This window comes from Elephas maximus, chromosome 8 (assembly GCF_024166365.1).
Source record: "Elephas maximus indicus isolate mEleMax1 chromosome 8, mEleMax1 primary haplotype, whole genome shotgun sequence".
Taxonomy (NCBI): domain Eukaryota; kingdom Metazoa; phylum Chordata; class Mammalia; order Proboscidea; family Elephantidae; genus Elephas; species Elephas maximus.
This window is the reverse complement of record NC_064826.1, coordinates 37467529-37486315: the sequence shown is the minus strand read 5'-3', so window position 1 is coordinate 37486315 and position 18787 is coordinate 37467529. Positions and strand designations below refer to the sequence as shown.

The window sequence follows — 18787 nt, the reverse complement described above, 5'->3', positions numbered from 1 at the left end:
AGTTGTGGCAGTGTGCTTCTCTAAAGATTTATACCTTGGAAACCCTATGAGGAAGTTGTACATTGTCCTGTTGGGTCCCTGTGAATCGAAATTCAACTTGAAGGTAATGGGGTTTTTTGGTGTGTCCAGTGGAGCCCTGGGGCACAGTGGGTAAGTGCCCAACTGCTAACCGAGAGGTTGACAGTTCGACCCCACCAGCTACTCCATGGGAGAAAGATGTGGCAGCCTGCTTCCATAAAGATTTACAGCCTCGGGAATCCTATGGGGAGCTGCGTCTTGTAGGGTCTCTATGATTAGAATGATTAGAATCAACTCCATGGCAATGGGTTTGGTTTTTTGGTTTGGTGTGTCCAGTGCTGAAGCAGAGGCACCCCTGGTTCCATTGTCTTCCCTTCTGCCTAGAGAACACTATCCTTGCAGAAGAAGCAAGGCTACACTGGCTCTTCTCCACCATCCTCGCCACATCATTAGCAAGCTGTATTTTCTGGAGCATCGTCCTATGCCTGATCTCATTTTCCTCACTTCAACTCCATTTACCAGATGACCAAATTAAGAAGCAAAAAACATAGGTCAAACAACTAGTTTTTAGCATCAGCACTGTCATCGGAACCCTAGATCTCTTTGCTCTTGGCATATTGTCATTTTAGTGGTGACTTTAGTAGTGCTGTCCATTGAATGCAGAAGCATTTAAAATGTAGAGTGGTTTGTTTGTTTTTGAAAACAAAACCGTTATTATATTTTAATGAGCAATTTAATGCACGGAGTATTCCCATGCATCTCAGTATCTCTAAATACTGAAACACAGGTCCCAGTTTTCATTTTTGAAATATCAACGTTTTTTTTTCCAGTTGTATCCCTTTCTAAAATTTTGCATTAGGTATCTTTTATATGAAACTGTAAATAAAAGTTGCTCTTGCTTGTCTGCTATGTAACAAGCAGCAGTTCTCCCAACTAGGTTCTCTGTTTATGTAACCTATTGAGATTCCAAATGTTTCTTTCTGTTGTTGTGTTTTTAGATCATAACATACTTCTGTTTATCAAGGTGGGCCCATTGACATTCTGGGTACCAGTGACTTTTACTTCTGTAGAATTAAAACAGAGAAATTGGTAGACAAGAATTTACATATGCAGAGAGAGACAGAAGGAATAGAAAAAGAATAAGTACATTTTACCCAACCAGTTTTTTTTTTTAAACCGCATATATATATATATAATATATATATATGGTTTTCTTTATTACCTCTATCTGGTAAGATAACTGAAGATCTCCGTGCTAGTGATGTCATTTAGTTGCCTAATTTCAGTAAAGTACGTAGAATTTATGATCATGTGATTAGATGGTATATTTCTTAAACAATTAACCTACACTTTCTATTTATAATCTTGATCTAGGCATTAAGTATAATTTTTATAATTTAGTAGTTTAAAGCTTTATAATATGCAATTATTTATATGATTAGACAAAAATTCCCCAAGGCAATTACGAACAATTTTCACAGATGAATTGTAGTGTATTCCACTCTCTGTTGCCTAGGAAAAGTAGCATAAATCCTGTTATTTTATTTCTACTTTGAATACCTAGTTACTGGCACAGAAGAGCACAAATTATATATCTTTTGAATAATTATATACCTTTTGAAATGTTTACCATGCCAAAAACAGAATTTTTTTCTCACACATACTCTCTTTTCTAGCCCTCCCTTCAGAAACTCTTCCTGGCTTTCTAATTTGTTAGTGACCACTCTTCTCCCAGTCATTTTGGCTCATGGTCTTTCAAGTAATGAGTACCCCCTTTTTTTTTTTTTCCAGTTATCCCTCCCCTTCCACCCCCACCCCAAGACAGTGACAGCCATCAGTCCATAAATTGCTTTCAGATCCAGTGGCCCTGAGGGCCAGTGCAGCTTGGCCAAGGTGAGAGATACTGCCAGCTGAAGCCCCAGCTACCCTCCTACCTTATTGGGGCTCTCACACAAGGTAAAAAGAGGAGAAGGGAAAAGAAAAAGAAGGACGAGCAGGCAGAGGGAAAGAAGTGAGAAAGAACTTGAGCTCTGTATGGTTGTAGCTTCTTAGGTCCCACTCCGATGTCCTTTCCAGGTCAGTGCAAGGGTGAAGCTCCATTCCATAGCTGTTCTGGACATCTTACAACAGCTATTGCCCAGAGCATCTGAAACGGAAACATTCATCTTCTTTTCTTTGGTAAGCAGTTTCCCACAACTAAAGCTAGGAGAAAACTTCTCTCTTCCCTCGTCCCCAACACTGCCAGCAAAGAGCCTCATGCTTGCTTACCCATATCCACTGGCACTGCTTTCAGGAGAAAAGAGGGTAGGATGAAGTGGAGAAAGCATATAAACCCTTGTATTGTGACTTCATTTTGTTTTTGTTTTAGTTATACCTCTCTTTCACATCTTTTCTGAAGCCTAATGATTATACTTCCCTGGATCTTTAACACCCATTGTTTCTTTCCTTTCCCATTGCCCTCTAATTGGAGTCCTTAATACCTTTTTCCAAAATTAATATGGTGACCTCCTTATTATCTAACCATCTCTGGTGCCTTGAGGTGGTTGTGTCACTTTCTTTTGTATAAAATACGCGCGTAACAGTTCCTTGATTGCTTGAGAGGGTAGTATCTTTTTGTGTGTCTTTTGGTCAGTCTAGTTTCCGCATGTAAAAACTGCCTATTTATATGCTTTGCCCCGCCCCCCCCTTTTTTTTTTTACCGTTGGATTGTTTGCTTTTTTTTTTATTGATTAATGGGAGTTTTTTGTTTTTTGTTTTTTTTAATCCTGAGTATGAATCTATTGTCACTGCATTTTCTTTTAAACTAAAGAACTTTTGCATGGTCATAGTGTTGGGAGAAAAGAATGGCGACAACATTTTAATTCCATAAAAAATAAAAAGAACACTTTAATAGTTGTCCCCCAGCCCCACCCCGTGATATGTCTTTGTCAGAATTACCAGGTAGAGAGGAATGTCTGGTTTGTGCTAAACTTGATGATTTTTAAACTGTACTCCCAGATTCTGCAGGCTCCAAAGAGCCCCTTTGGGGGTGAGGAGCAGCTAGCGCAGATGGCTCCCTTGGCCTCCCCTCTGTCTCGTCTGTAACTAAGGAAGTTCTGCTTTTATTAATTTTATATATTGGGATTTTATGTAAGATAGTTTGGAAAAGAGTTCCATCTTAAAAACAGTTTGAGAAATATTACTTTATAATATGCCAAATTACTTGGCATTCAAATATTATTTACATTTTTGTTTTATGTGTATATATTTTGTTTCATAAATTGGACTGGAGGCTCCTTGAAGTTCATCTGTCTTTCTGTGCTTCATTGTGCTTCGCTCTGTACAGAGCAAACGGGGTGCATTGTGTTGATTGATTCATCGAATTCCTTCTGCAAATGACCTGGTAAACTGCACTGAGGTTGTTAGTGGCACAGTATACTTTCAGTGATAGCTTGCATTTTTAAAGACTGCTCACTGCAGAGGGCACTGTGTAATGCAAAAAGAAAGGATCAATATTGATATGATTTTGTGCATCAAAACCAGGATGCATTTTTGAGAAATGGAGGCCTTTTCAATACCCCTTGAGCCAGGACACATAAATGAGCAATTAACTTGTAAGACTGACCCAGCTTCGGCAAGCATAGCTAACTTCAATCCCATGCATACCTTGTGGGCTTACGTAACTTTTTGTACATTGATGCACAAATATATGAACAGTTTACTGAAATATTTTGCTGAACTACATGCATAACGAAGAGCTATTATTTGTATTTTTCCAATTTCATTATTTAAGAAGCATAAGGCTAATGAGACATTCATTGTTTGTGATCATTTCCTTTGGATTACAGCTGTGTTTTCCGTGCAAGAGGCTTGTTTATTACAATAAAGGAGAAGAAAGACTAGGCCTCTGAGTGGAATACTGAACTGAGAATAAAGCAGGTCTTCAAACTAGTTCTGTCTGGTTCTGACCCCTGCTGAGAATTTGCATTTCTAACAAGTTCTCTGCTGAGAATTTACATTTCCACCCCAGATATACTGAATCAGAATGTACATTTTAACAAGATACCCAGGTGATTCCTACAGTATAATTTTCTGGGAACTTGTTAGAAATGCAAGTTCTCAGCAGGAGTTAGAACCAGAATGAACAGGTTTGAAGCCCTGGAATAAAGTGGCCTGGTAGTGCAGTGATTAAGAACTCAGCTGCTAACCAAAAGGTCGGCAGTTCAAATCCACCAGCCACTCCTTGGAAACCCTATGGGGCAGTTCTGCTCTATCCCGGAGGGTTGCTGTGAGTCAGAATCAACTCGACGTTTTAACAGGTAACCATAGAACCCTGCTGTTCTTTTAGCATGTTCCTTAAAAGGGCTAGTGAATAGAGCACAAGTCCACGGGTATTGTTCCTTTGTCCACTACAGAGGTAGAGCTGTGGTCTTCTTGAGACACAAAGAGGGAAAAAAAGCTCTTTAATGGCCAAAAGCTGTATTATACATATATGCCCATAGTGTCCCTAGGAGAAAAACAGCTCTGCCTGATTCTTGGAGACTGTCAGAGTAGAATCAGCAAACCCACAATCTGGGGGCCTGCAATGTTCTCTGCCAGTGAAACCCTTGGACTTTAGGCAAAACACTGGCACCTCCCTGCTTCTGTTTCCTATCTGAAAAGTAGTCATGAAATGCACTCCTCAAATAAGAGTGTTTAGGCCTGTGTATTCAAGTGCAGTGTCACTGAATCACAGAACGACTATGCATCTTCTAAAGATGGAGAGATCTATATATGGCTTTATCGCATTGTTAGAGAATTTATACCTTAATTTATATAAATACCAGGAAATGGGCAATATGACTTTGCTTTATGTTCTCAGAAATGTTCTTTTTTTAATTCCTCAGTTCCCCTCTTCTCATTCCTTTGTGTACTGATGATTCCTCTCCAGTTGGTCCCCATAGCAACACTGGATCATGCTAATGAAACTGCAGCATCCTAAGCTCTCCCACTGAGCATCTCTGTTAACATAGCCATGAAACACACTTGCATTTCTCTTATTTTCATTCCTTAAAGGATAGTGACTTAACTTTGTAAGCTGTCTGACTAGATTGGAGTCGCTGATTTTTTTCCCCCCGAAACATTTTAGAAGGTGGTAAACCACAATTGGGACACCAGCTCGTCGTCCACACCCACACTCTGTGTTGATGTACAGCAGTGGTTCTCAAAATATGGTTCCTCAGCAGCACCAGCATCACCTGGTGTTAGAACTGTGAATTCCCATGCCCCATCCCAAACCTGCTGGATCAGGAACTGGGTGGAACCCAGCAATCTGTGTTTTACCGAGTTCCGGGTGTTTCGGATACACAACAAAGTCTTAGAACCACTTTTGGTGCGCAGGATAGACAGTGCTGTAATGGGCAGCAGCATCACAGCCAGCTTTTGTGTGTGCGTGTGTATGTGTCTTTGAGTTCTGCTAACATGAGTAACAAGGATTTTATTTTACTTTTTTTTTAATGTCACCTAAATTTATTAATACTCCAAAGTACTGGCTGGATACAATTTGTGTTGAGATAAAATACGGCAGTGGGGAGTGTCTGATTGATTTTAGGCACTGAAAACTAGTTTCCTATTCCTTACTTACCTGTTATTAATAAGCATAAGAAAAAGCCAAGCAATTGCCAGTAAGTCTGTCGTAATAGCTAATGACTCAGACTATAAAAGCAATTTTTTTTCTCCCTGCTATTGTTTCTTAGGTGGAAAGCTACTATGTTTTGATATGTAGATGCTGAGAAGTATCACCTTTTGGAAAGGAGTATTTTAAAAAGTACCTTTTCTGCCTGTAGTTAGTAACTCATCCTTTATATTCTGAAAAGCGTCGGAAGCATACAGTAAAGCCAAGGATCTTTCAGAAGCCATGGCTTAGAGAACAAAAAAATGAGAAGCAGATACAATAGAGAATTATCAAAAAAAAGAACAAGTTAACTTTGTCACAAAATTTTTAAGAGGCAGGCAGGCCCCAGAACCTGTAGAGCCAGGCAGAAATTTGAGCTGGTGAAAAACAGTCTGAAAGTTAAAATTGCTGATCTTCCAAAAAACTGAACATCTACCTACCAGGATGTTGGAACAGAGCCCAAGGAAGTTGCCATTGTGGATTGCCAGGCCCGACCTGTAAAACAGAGCCAGAGTTCAGAAACTAAGATAAGTCAGGTTCATCTGGTCAGGAATCCAGAAGTCAGTCCATTCAAGAAAACAGTAGCAGCACAGTGTGTCTGATCACCCAGGTGGGCCTGATCTAATAAGCACCTGTGGTTTGGTCCTCCTCCTTTATCACCGCTGCCCTAATTCAGACCCTCACTACATCTCACCTGGACTGTTTTGATTGCTTCGTTATTGGAGTCAGATCACTGAATACTAATAATATTCTTAGTTCCCTGAATATGCTGTCTCTGCCTTTGTGCCTCTTGCTCCCTGAAGTGCCTGTGGCTGCCCTGCTCTCCTCAGCTCCATTTGTTCCTCTCATATACTCCTGTTTGTGTGTAGGTCTTGGTTCAAACAGTTAACTTGGCGGCACCTTCTTAGACTTCGATTGGCAGACTTAGGTGCCCTCCTTCCCACGATCTTTCCCTGTACCTTGGCACATACGTACCTTTCTTTATAACAAATGCCGCATGTTGTAATTGCGTGTGACTGAACTTATGCTTCAAAATCAGGATCCACAAAGATCTCTCTAGTCCTTTGTCCTAGCTTGATGCCCAGCACACTAGGTTTCCAAAAAAATGTTCCTGGAATGAGTGAATAAGAGATTTTTACATATTATAGACATGTTATGGTGATGGTGGTGGTGAGTCACTGTTGAGTCAGCTCCGAGATTGCCCAGTCCTGTGCCATCTTCATGACTGTTGCTACATTCGAGTCCATTCTTGGGGCTATTGTATCAGTCCATTTCATTGAGGGTTTCTCCCTCATTGTCGCTAACCCACTACTTTACCAAACATGATGTCTTTTTCTAGTTGTTGGTCTCTCCTGATGGTGTGTCCAAAGTAAGTGAGCAGAAGTTTCAACATCCTCACATTGAGGAGCATTCTGTTTGTATTGTTTCTCCTAAGACTGATTTCATCGTTCTTCTGGCAGTCCAAGGTATATTCAGTGTTCTTTGTCAATACCACAATCCCAGTGCATCAGTTCTTCTGTCTTCCTTTTTCCTTGTCCAGCTTTCACATGCATATGAGGCGACTGAAAAGACCACGGCTTGGGTTGGGCATACCTTAGTCATCAAAGTGATACCTTACCTTTTTAAAATTTTAATGCAGCCTTGTACAGCAGATTTGCCCAGTGCAATATGTCGTTTGCTTTCTTGACCCCTGCTTCCTTGGACATTGATTGTTGACAACTTCAATTATAGGCAGAGCAAACATAAATCATGAATTTTCTGAAATAATTCTGATTTGAAATATTTTGTACCTTTCTCTCAGCTGTCCTTTACTTTGAAGTTCAGCTGCTGCAGTGCCCCAATTTTATCTCCTAGATGTCTTTTTGGGTACATAGAAATAACAAAAATCCTTTGTTTTTGTTGAGAAAATAAAGTTACCTTTTTTTAGAAAGAATGAAGGGTATATCTCTACCCTTGGGAAAGGGTGTGTTGGCCAGCCATTTAAGAAAATCTCCAGGGAAGTCCATTAGCAAGAGGATGGAGTAGGATGTTCTTGTGCTTATTTCAAAGGTTTTAAAACTGTAATTCTTGAACTGAATTCTTCAGACCCTATTGAATACCTATTATTTTCTTTCCCCTCTTTGCGAAGTATTAGGGAAATGTGGTTAGAGTGGGGAAATACAAAACAGTTCTATGTTCTTTACATAGGGTAATGGATTATAAAGTCCTTTATCTGGCAACACCTCAGAAAACAGTACATTGTTTTCTATAAGGAACTTAACAGGTATTTGTTTTCCTTTTGAGTATTTTTCAAAGGGGATTATATACATCACTGACTGCAAACATCATCTCTTGGTGACAGTGAACATACTCAACACACAATTTTTTACTTACTGGATCCACACCTAATATTCCTAAAAAGCTGTATTTTAGGGGGTTTGTTTCCATCATTATTCTTGCTTCTCCCTGTTTAATGACCATTTGTTTACTAATCAAACAAGTATTTACCCAGAATCTACTTTGCGCTGGGCACTGTGTAAGGTGCTAGAACCAGAAGAAACAAAACAGAAAACTTTCTGCCCTCATCAAACTAAAAAACTGGCAAGAGAAATAGTCTCTAGCAGTTCCTCAGCTTCTCTCCACATTGTAATTTGTGGGTTCAGATGTGAGGTGAAGAAAATGGGGCATAACATAAATGTATATAGCAGAACCCAGGCCATGAACCCAGAGCCTACAAGGGGTCTGCTAGGTAACAAATGAAGGAAGTGGGGTGAAAAATGGGATTAATAATAACAGGTATTCCATTTCATTTAACAATGACCACTTTGAATTAATACTACTTCCAACTTAATGTTTTTAGTAGGGAGTGGTAAGGATTGTGGCAAATGGGAGCATACCTACCCTAAAGAAGCAGCCCCCACCTAGATACGGATTGTTGACATGTGGAAACGTGCTCGCAGTCTGAATTCCCAGTATTAAAAAAAAAGGTCAAATTCTGGAGTTTTTTAAGTGTGTACTCTTTGAATTTTTTGATGGTAACTAACTGAAATTGAAACACATATCAAATAGAATGTATCAGCAGGGTAGATTTGGCATGAGGGCCGTCATGTTGTAGACTTGAGAGCCGGAGCTACCAATTTGCCTTTGTGATTTTTTTAAAAAAAATACCTTTATAAATGAATGTCCTCCTTTCTTCCATGTTTAGCAGATTGATTTTAGTCTTAATCTTTGAAAAGCTAAGTTCTTAGCACTTTGCTTCAAATAGTATTCTTCCTGGTGCCCATGTCACTTGGCAATTGTTTTTGTACTTGTGGAGGTTTTCTTGTTCCTCCCTGCCTGATATTAACCATCTGTATTAATGAGATAATAAACCAGGCTTGTTGCTAATGAATTGACTCATTCAACTGCTGAATTTAATTAGAAAGACATTTAACATGCCAGCAGATGTTCTGATTTTTGTTTCATTATCCCCAAATATAATAAAGAAAATACCATGAATTTTTCTACTTTTGCATAAATTAAACTGAATGAAGATTTGATACTCTATCATATATTATAAATACTTTTTGTTACCAAAGTATTCCATATATTTGAAGGAAAATGAGTTTCTTTTTTAAAGTACACTCCTAACTCTAGTAGGCACAAGAGTAAAATCCTGGAATGAAGAGTATCAGGAGTGATGAGTGGCATGCCCCCCGATCTATAGAAAGGAAGCTAAGCTACAGATGTGTTCCAAAGATTGCATTTTCGAAACTAATTAACTACTAAAAAGATTACTTAAGAACCTGTAATTCCAGAGACACTATCTGGTGACTTTTTTTTTTTTTTAATTTGCTTTTCATGATTTTACTTACACTTTATCCAAGGAGTTTTTACTGGCTAATGCTTTTCAGAAGTAGACTGCCTGAGTCCTTCTTCCTAGTCTGTCTTAGTCTAGAACCTCCGCTGAAACCTGCCCTCAACGGGTGACCCTTCTGGTACCTGAGTACCAGTAGCATAGCTTCCAGCATCATAGCAACACGCAAGCCCCCACAGTACGACAAACTGGCACAGTGGCTGCAACAATGAGTTCAAGCATAACAACGATTGTAAGGATGGCACAGGACCGGGCAGTGTTTTGTTCTGTTGTACACAGGGTCACTATGAGTTGGAACCGACTCGATGGCACCTAACAACAACAACGACATCCAAGGAGACTTTATTTTTAAGAGCTAAGAAAGAAGAAGAAAGGTAAGGCTTTCAGAGAGAACTTAATGTTAAGGCTTTACTAGAGAAATTGAGAGGGAAAGTTCTAAATGTACATGCTCAAAAAGTAACAGCAGAAGCATTTTGTGCAGTGTTCCAGACATCACATCAAAGGGAATATGAATTAAGCAGTCACTAAATTAAAGATACGTTAAGGGAAAAAGCTATCTTTAGAAATTTTACTAAACGGGTAAATTCATCTATCCTAGACAGACTTCCTGAGATATGGGCATGAAGCCTCCTAGAGCAGCCACCGTGAAAAAGGAGGAAAAAGCAAAACTAATTTCTTTCCCACCTCTAGCTTAGCCTTTTTGTTTGTTTACTTCCTTTGTTTGGTAGTTTCTTTTTTTTAAAAAAAGTCATATATTTTTTAAAAATAGAGCTCATACTATAAATATGGTTTTATATAATTTTTTCATTTAACATTGTTCTGAGTTTTTCCCCATGCCACTAGACCTGTCAAAACACATTTTTAATGACTACTTAATTTCCATAATTCATTTACTCATTCTCTTATTGTTGGATATTAGGTCACTTCTCTTTTTTCTCTCTCATTAAATTAACACCAATGGATATTATTGACTAAACCTCTCAGTTTTGCTTTTTGTAGGGCAGTTATTTCTGGGAAGCGGTCAGTCTTAGTTACCAGCTAAACGTTAATTTTCAAATTATGTTTCAGAGTGTAAGGAATGTATCCGTTTCCTAAAACTAGAGAAAGAAGAGAGTGAGTCAAGAGAGACTAGGCAAAGAGCAAAGATGATGGAAACAGAGGTGTACCCACTTTAGCATCCTTGTCATCTTTTTCTGACTTCTGCGATGAATAGAGTGTTGGTGTTTTTCACCTCAGGTTCTCTTCTTACACACTTGCAATATATTTCTTTTAAGAGTTCTTTCAGGACTTGGTAGGATTGTTAATGCCATTCAAATCCTACCACAGAAATGTGTGTGAGGAGAGATTAGAGTTTGTGATGAGAGGCAACCATAATTAATCCTTAGGATTTCTGGAGTCGGAATCAACGCGATGGCAACGGGTTTGGAGTTTTGTTTTTTTTCTTTTTTTTTTGTTTGGTAGAACTTGCCTGAGTTATTCTCCTGCTTTTGAGTGGCGCAGGCAGCTTGGGAAGATTCCAGCCACCACAAAAGCTTCAGCCATTGATACCTTCATAAATCTTAAAGTATCTTTCTGGGCACTGCATTAGTCTTTGAATTCCCTACTGTGTTTTCTCTGAGGTGTAAGTTATCTGGTGTCAGTCATCAGCGTCAGCCAAGGGTGTGGGTAACGGAAATTAAGTTTCAGCTTTGACATTTTTCTTCAAAACTGGCAATAATGCACCTGGGACCAGCCATGCCTCCTTTTACCATTTTGTGAAGTCTTTTTACCTAACAGGTAAGGACTTGGTTTTCTGCCTTAAAAAAAAAGAGAGAAAATACAGGATAAATTTGTTAAATCTCACACAGAGCTAATAGCTTGCATTTCTTTTGCCTGGCTGTGTCTGATTCCTGGTTGCATTTTTGTTTTTCAGTTTAAGAAAAGTGACTATTTCATTTGAGTCCTTGTTGATAACCATTTCTTGCTTTGGGAGGGAGAAAAGAATGGTAACTCTCTGTAATGAAGATGGAAAAAAATATGTGTCATTTTTTAGTGTTAAATTCTCTCCTAATTTATTTTTATGCTTCTTGTCTGAATATTACCACATGTAACATTTCCCCCAAATCCTTACATTCTTTAACCTTCATGGTCCCTTTAGAATTGTGTCTGCTTTTATGAGTTTCTTCATAGTCTCTCCGCTAAAAGACACTCTAGTGCTCATTTGTATAATCCTCTTGAATATCAAAGCCTCTAGTCAAAGCTCTTATGTCATTCTGCCTGCTTTCACTTGAATATTCCGTAATAGAAAACTTTTTTAAAGCAAGGTGACCCGAACTACCCTTTGTTGCAAATAAAATCAGTTATTTGGTTTTTAAATAACATTCTTTGACTTATACCAAGGCAATAAACACCTTAGAATCTATTTAGCTGTTTAAGCACTATGCTAAAGGTTTAGAGCATTATCCTCTACTAAAGGTTTACTCTTCTGTTCAGTGTCTTATAGCAGATGAGTACCATGAGTGTACTTAACGTTTTGTATAATGTGGTGTTCCTTACTCATAACTTTGTATTTCTCTGCAATGAGTTCTTTGCACTGCTCTTAGCTTGCCTGCATTTAACAGCTCTCCTTCCTGGAATCTGCCCCTCTCATTTTACCACCTCTATAGGTTTCTTCCTGTCCGTTCATGTCCTGTCTTCCGAATTACTGACACGTTTTTAAATGCAATAAAAAAAAAAAGGATTATTACTGAGCCATGTTTATGGACTGCTTGCTCAGATTTACGGATCTTAAAAAGACCAAGCTGCAGGCCAAGAATTTTCAGCTTGATATGAAAACTGAGAATGAAAGCCAGTGGGGAACATTGTACAGGGGGTATCAAAAACCCAGTGAGGGGGTGTAGCATTTACAAAGAGAACTGTGGACTTTAAGCTCTCATGGCAAACAGTGTTTTTAGTGCCCATTTGTTCCTAGATATATTTGCCAATTTTTCTTAATTACTTTTTATATGAAAAAACTGTGTACATATGGTGTATTTTCTGTGTTGATACATTAAAGACTAAGAAGCTAATTATATCAATAAAGGTAATTTAATGACAGAAAAATTTTGTTTCCTGGGATTGTCTCTCAGAATGTTTTGTAAACAATCCAGAAGTTTAAATATTATTAAGAAAAAAATTTTTTTATATTTTTATACTAATAATACCTTCTAAGTATAAATATCTTATTGGTCTGTAAGTATACGATATGCATATTTAGAAACTTCAAATTTTAGCATTTATGAGGCTATTATATTTTAAGTTTGATTCAATTAAAAAATAGATACTTCTGATGGTAAAAATTGATGAATAACACTGCTTTACTTCATAGGGATTTGCCATTCACAGAGTCCATAAAAAAATAACAATAAAATCAGGAAGGAGCAACAATAAACTACCATTTACTATATTTCAGTAGCACCGTTTCTGTGACCAAGAAAGGGAGAGAGAAACCACTCTTTCCATCATAATCCAAATGTTAAGGTATTTGCTTCGTAGACTATCATGACTCAAAGCTTGGACTCTGGAGTCAGACTGCTTGGATTCCAGTCCCCTCAACATCTTACTGGCTACGACCCTTGGACATGTTTCTGTCATGGCAGAGGTTCCTACACAACATCTGAAACAAAAAGCTGGGTTTACCAGAGCCAAGAAGGGAGAGTGTTGACATGTCGTGGGGTTGTTAACCAACGTCGTAAAACAATGTGTACTGAATGGTTGATGAAAAACTAGTTTGCTCTGTAAACCTTCATCTAAAGTACAATAAAAATAAATAAATAAAAGCTGGGTTCACTGTTGCTAGATGGTGAGTCCTGTACTTATAAGACATAGTCTTTCTGAACAAAGCAGACTGCTTATCTTAGTTCGGTGTTTGGGAATAGTGGTGGTCAGGAACTGGCAGACTCTCAGAAGCAGGAATGTGTAGGTATTGATGGACCTTCAACTATGGCAGTATAGTCACTGAATGAAGTCATAACCAGTTGACTGACTTGCAGAAGTGTGTTGTCACTGACACATTGGGATAAGTTTATAACCATTTATGATTCTTATTAACAGGAACAAAACTGCGTTCCTCATGGGAAGATTGTATGTAAACTTTCTACCAGAATGCCTGATAGAAAGAAGCTGTCGACTGATGGCTAGTCATCATCTTCATCAGTCTATCCCTGAGGAGACTAAAGCCTCTAGACTATAGAAGCCCAGCTTTTAGAGCTTTACATCACCGTATTGGGAAAGCATAGCACCTCAAATTTGTCTCACTCGCCAGTGTTGTTATGTGTGGTATTTAATATGTTGTAAGTTGCCATTGAGTCAGTTCCAGCTCATGACAACCGCATGTGTATAGAATAGAACTGCTCCCTCCATAGGATCTTCAAGGCTGTGACCTTTCAGAAGTAGATTGCCCGGCCTGTCTTCCGAGGCACCTGTGGGTAGGTTCCAACCACCTCATAGTCAAACACTTAACCATTTGCACCACCCAGGAACTCCATTTTGTGCAATGTTTATCTCGCTGCCATTTAGATATCATTTGCTTTCTAAACCAGTGGGCTTTTTGCTGGTTTTTTTCTTTGACACTTTTATGAACATCACAGACCTCTTTGAGAACCTGATAAAAGCTGTGCACTCTTGCCTCTGAGAAATGTATATGTCCATATGCCCATTTTTCTATACAGTTATTGGGTTCAGAAACTCTAGGGAGTCCATAAAGCTTCAGGCCCTGCTCTTCAGAACTTCCTCTGTTCAAGAAGATAGTTCTCTTGTCAGAAACTTCAACACTAAAAGCAAAATAGGTTTCAGTTGCAGGACATTGGGGAACACCAATAAAGATAGCTCTGTATTACAGAAAATATAAAATGTATCTGGAGTTTGGGGGTAAAGGAGGGAAGAACAAAGCTTTAAATGGGTTGGAGAGAAAAGGAGCCTGCAGTTGTATAGGCAGATGTCTTTGTAGGCAGCGGTGAGGCAGGCCAGAACAGTGGATTTTGAACATGACTGTTCGTGAGTACTACATGGGGATCCTGTTCTGGGCCCTACCCCCAGAATTTGATTAGTTAGATCTGGCACCAGGTGATTCAGAAAAACTGGATTACTTCATAAAGTCCAGACTTTGTTATGACAGAGGAAGTCCTCCCTGACCCATCTTATTTTTTGCATCTATCCCCCTTGCACCTGCTGCATTCTATGAAACAACTTAAGAGTTCCTCAAAAAGATCTTATGGTGCCAGATCTCTGCAGCAGTCAAAAAACAAGACAAACCCACTGCCATCAAGTTGATTCTGACTCATAGCGACCCTATTATAGGACGGGGTCGAACTGCCTGATAGAGTTTCCAAGGAGCGCCCGGTGGATTCGAACTGCTGACCGCGTAGTTAGCAGCCGAAGCACTTAACCACTATGCCACCAGGGTTGCCTCTGCACCAGTAGTAGTTCTTAAACTGCATCAGACTCACCTGGAGGGCTTGTTAAAACACAGCTTTCAGGATCCCACCTCCAATAAAGTTTCTGATTTGGCAGGTCCTGGGAGAATTTGCATTTCTAACAAGTTCCTAGTAAATGCTAATGCTGCTACATTGGGGACCACACTTTGAGAACTACTGCTCTAGGCTTTGAGACACCATTGGTCCTACAGGGCCACTTACCAGTGGTCACAAGATACTAGATTGTTTATACGAGCTACTTAAACTCAATAATTTAACTAGTATTAAGTAATTATTTATAATAACTGTAGGTTGCTTGAAAGGGGGGATTGGAATTGTTCCTTGTTTAATTTCTAATAGTCAATAAAGGTATTGCAGAAATATCTTCAAGAACCGAAAGTTTTAATCAAATTATTCTATAAGATTTGAGGCAGGTAGGGGAGGGAAACAGTCCTGACCTTAGGAGAATACGGGTTGCTTCCTCTCAGCCCTAGCCTGCCTGTGGCCGAAAGAAGCTTTGGAGAAGAGTTGAATCCCTACCCAGAAATAGGTCACACTTGGAATACAGCCCTACTCAGGCTATGCTTCCCTAGAAAGGAAATAAGGAGCTCCTGAGACTGGAGAGATTATTGGCCATCCTTTCTGACTCTCTTCAAGTCAGACTGAGAGAAGGAAATCCAGTTTATGTTCCAGTCACCTAAGAAGACTATTTAGGATATCTGGTTCCCGTGGATTATTTCTGTACGCCACTGACCTCGCCTCCTAGCTGCTGATACCAGCCTTTGTTTTTAGCCACTCCATAACTAAAGATAGCTGACCCACATTAAAATTATCATACCCTTTTACCTAGAAATTCTACTTCTAATAATTAATCCTGAGAAAATCATCATAATAAAGGGGAAAGATTTATCTACAAGTTTAGATACCCATTGCAACATTGTTTATAATAGCAAGAAATGCAGTCAACTTAAACATCTAATGTAGAGAATTGGTAAAATAATTTGTGTTATGTTCCAGTGATAAAATATGGTGGTTATTGTAAGTAATAGGGAAGGGTATTTAATGATGTGGAGAGCTACTTGTGGAATAGTAAGTGGGAGAAAAGCGTGTATCAAGAAAGTATTTTTTTTAGTAAAGATATATGTTGAGATATATGAAGAAAAATCAATGTTAATAGTGGTTGTTTCTGAAGTAGGATTATGAATGCTGTTTGCTTGATTTTTGCTTAAAAGCTCTACAGTGAATGTATGTTCATTTTTGTAATCAGAAGTTTTTTTTTAAACTGTAAGGCTTAGTTGAAAAAGTTTAGTGAGAGTTTTAATCAAAGTATTACATCAGTCAACCAAAAAGTACAAGATCATTGAGAACTGTTCCTTTCATTTTTTACTAAAAGGAGAAGGTGTAAGTCCCAGGACAATACAGGGTGCCTCTGTACAGAAAAGAAGGGTCAGCACTGGGAGAGGGAAGGAAACTCCTAGAGGCAGATATTTTGCTTGCTCTGCTGTCTTAACCTTTAGGGTGATAAGGGCAAATAAGAGCTCTAAGCAGAAATGTGACCATCTTTCTGCAGAGATGCAGGCTACTCTGCTTCATATGATTGGCATTTTTACTTTTTTTTAAATTTTCAGATGACTATATAATTTTTTTTTCTTTTTTTTATATAATTACTGTCTGGTTAGTGGATCATTAGCAATGATCCATGGTTTTCACTGGGTATGAAATCACAAACCAAAAAATGAAGAGTTGTTTGAAAGTGAAGCAAGAATCGCTACAGCTTCTGAAAATTCACATATTTGAAGACCTTACCAGCATATCATGTCAACAAACTGCATTTTGAAAACAATTCTAAGATTTAGGTGTGTGGAACATTGAAAACCCTGTTGAAAGCTTGAAATTTATTGTATTTGGGGAAAAAAAAAAGGCACTTCACAAAAAAATCAGAAGTGCCAATAATATTTTGTTTTCTTTGTTCTCCAAAATATCCCTTGACTATTTATTTATAAAGAAGCCCTGATGACACAGTGATGAAGAGCTACGGCTGTTAACCAAAAGGTCTGCAGTTTGAATCCACCAGCCGCTCCTTGGAAACCCTATGGGGCAGTTCTTCTCTGTTTTATAGGGTCGCTGTGAGTCGGAATTGACTCGAGGGCAACAGGTTTTTTTTTTTTCTTTTTTTGGTTATTTATATGTCTGGGTCTCCTTTTGTGAAATTATTGGTATAGCATATACATTAAATCCTAAATCATTCTTGAAAATTTCTAGATCTTCTCTTAATGTACCAAAAAAGTATATTTATCTTTTAATAAGTGTAGGAATTACCTCTTTTATATTCTTAGACTTTCTGACCTTCCATCATTTTTTGAAGAAGAGTTTGTTCAGCCAAATGGCTATGAGCTGGAAGTTGAGATTTAGTGCAAAGCACCAATCTGCTCTGTAAAAGATTCCTTTGACCACTACACTAGCCTCTGAATATACTCTTAAGTATGTTTGGTATGTTGAATAGAATTATTGTTCAGGTAGCTTATTTTATACAGCTTGAGTACTTTATTTTGCATTTTTTTATTCATTTAGTGGCTGTCATGTGATCGATACTGTTAAGGAGAGGGCTGGGATTTGGGAAACCTAGTGTCTTTTGATGCTGATCTCATCTTTATCAGTTTCATCAATCAAACATTGTGTTTTAACCTTAGAATCATATTGAAAATAATTACATTCTATTCAAAAGGTCTTATTTCTTAAATGCTTCAAATTTTATAGAATTGGAGCTGAGAGTAAAAAGAGATTTGGGTAGTAAAGAAGGAAAAGAGGAAGGGAAAGACAACAGCCCTTTTAATACAGTTTAGTAATTGTTAACCTTTGATTAGTTTTTGTTGGCTTCCCTCCCCCCCTTGCCTGCTTCTAAAATTGCTCTTCATTTTTTTTCCCTTTCATGTTTTCCATTCTTTCTTGTTAATATGCCTCTTATTGCTAGGGAATACCTGCTGACTGAAAGAGAACTAGGTGGTTTGAAGTACCATTTCTGAAAGGCATGGAGGAAAACAGGATTTTCTCTACTATTTCCTCATCCCACAGAGGGGCTCTGGGCCCACTGAACTTTCAGAATTAGCAGTGGCAGCTTGCTACAGCCCGGACCTTCCCCCAGATTTCCCTAGATGCTCCCACAGATGATTGAAATTCTCAATCAGCGGGATCTCAACCTCTCCTTTCATAGAGAAAGCTGAGCATTTTTGTTAATTCTGGCACAGTGTAGGACCCCTTCTAATGTGAGTCTGAATGATATTGAGTGTTTCTGGAAAGTCGAAAGTACCTCATGACAATTTTCTATAAGGTAGGTTTAACTTTTCTATAAATCAGATATATCAAGGAGGACAGTTCTCGTTAAGGCACAGCCCTTCACTTAAATACCAGTGAAAATGGCCATATGTGAAAGCATAGAAATGGAAAGAAAGGAAAGTTAACCTTCAGGGAAGAAAGTCCATTTTAAACTTATGGGGAAAATATATGCCACATGCATGTACACACACACACACACTCTCTCTCTCTCTCAGACACAAAGCTTATTGGCTAAGTATTTTGGAATTTATTTTCAGAGTCAAAAGCCATGGTACTTAGTTGATTTTTTTTTTAATTAATTAATTTGAATTCTTTATTTTTCTATCAGGAAAAGGACAGTCTTCCATAGGAGGTTAAATGCCTAATACTATTGTTCATAAATTTCTTAAGTTTTTGCAGCGTGTTGCTTTTTATTTTTTCTCTGTCCTTCACAGGATTTTATTGCACATAGGGTCATTTGGCAAACAGTAGAAACTTGGAGTTATTTTTTAGAAATCGTTTTTACAAGAAGTACAAAGATTGTCTTGTAGATCGTTG

General features: G+C 38.3%; 1 protein-coding gene across 2 annotated transcripts in view; it reads left to right on the top strand.

Annotated features, from left to right (window-relative positions):
- The window catches only part of ZNF277 (zinc finger protein 277), a 118798-nt gene that overhangs the window by 23139 nt on the left and 76872 nt on the right, over positions 1 to 18787 (top strand). The window contains exon 1 of one of the 2 annotated variants that reach the window (XM_049893618.1): positions 9209 to 9859. The exons of the other annotated variant lie outside the window; for it this stretch is intronic. The gene's annotated coding sequence lies outside the window, so the exon portion shown is untranslated. Of the gene's footprint in view, positions 1 to 9208; positions 9860 to 18787 lie in introns of those variants that run through there. 2 annotated transcript variants of the gene reach the window in all.